Source organism: Merops nubicus, unplaced genomic scaffold (genome assembly GCF_000691845.1).
Source record: "Merops nubicus isolate BGI_N331 unplaced genomic scaffold, ASM69184v1 scaffold1187, whole genome shotgun sequence".
In the NCBI taxonomy this organism is placed as follows: Eukaryota; Metazoa; Chordata; class Aves; order Coraciiformes; family Meropidae; genus Merops; species Merops nubicus.
This window is the reverse complement of record NW_008618072.1, coordinates 5,020-5,877: the sequence shown is the minus strand read 5'-3', so window position 1 is coordinate 5,877 and position 858 is coordinate 5,020.

Below are 858 nucleotides of genomic sequence, written 5' to 3'. Positions count from 1 at the left end.
TGCCCCACAGAGGGAGGGGAGTGGGTTTGGGGAGGGGCTGAGCGATTCCTCGTCCCTTCCTTGACACCCCTCATGGGTACCCGCCCCCCAGTCTTCCCCCAGACCAGAAATCTGTAAGATTTGGTGATACTTATAAAAAAATAGCACTGGAAAATTCAATTTTTGGAGCAATTTAAGGAAAAAAAGGAAAGGTGAGGGGCTTGGGGTGGGCTGCTGCACTCCCTCTCCCATCCCAGGCACCCCAGGCCCCTCCTAGACACCCCTTATCCCATTTCTGACACCTCTAATCCCCTCCTGAGTGCCCCAAATCCCATCCCAGGCACCCCCAAGCCCCTCCAAGACCAGAACTACACACGTTTTTCTGAATTTTCTGAAACAGCACTGGGAAACTCAAATTCTTTTATCAATTTAGGAAGAAAAAAAGCAAGGTGAGTGGCTTTGGGGGGGGAGGATGGTGCACCCCATGTCCCATCCCAGTCACCCCCATTTCCTCCTAGACACCCTTTCATGCACCCCCAATCCCCTCCCAGACCAGAACTCTTTAAGATTCTCCAAAATTGATAAAAATAGCACTGGAAAATTCTATTTTTGTTATCAATTTAGGAAACAAAAAGCAAAGTTGGTGTCCTGGGGAGGGGAGACTGAAGCACCCCCTTGATCCCTTTCCAGACCTCCCATCCCAAGATGCAAAGACCCTTCCCAAATTTTCTTAACCTTTATTAAAAAAAACACTGAAAAACCACTTCCCCCCCACATTTTCTTATTTAAACCCCCCAAATCCTCCACCAACCCCTTCCCCATGAGCCCCCTCCTCACTCCACGTCCACGCAGACCCTCTTTGGCGGCTTCTCCACGGCC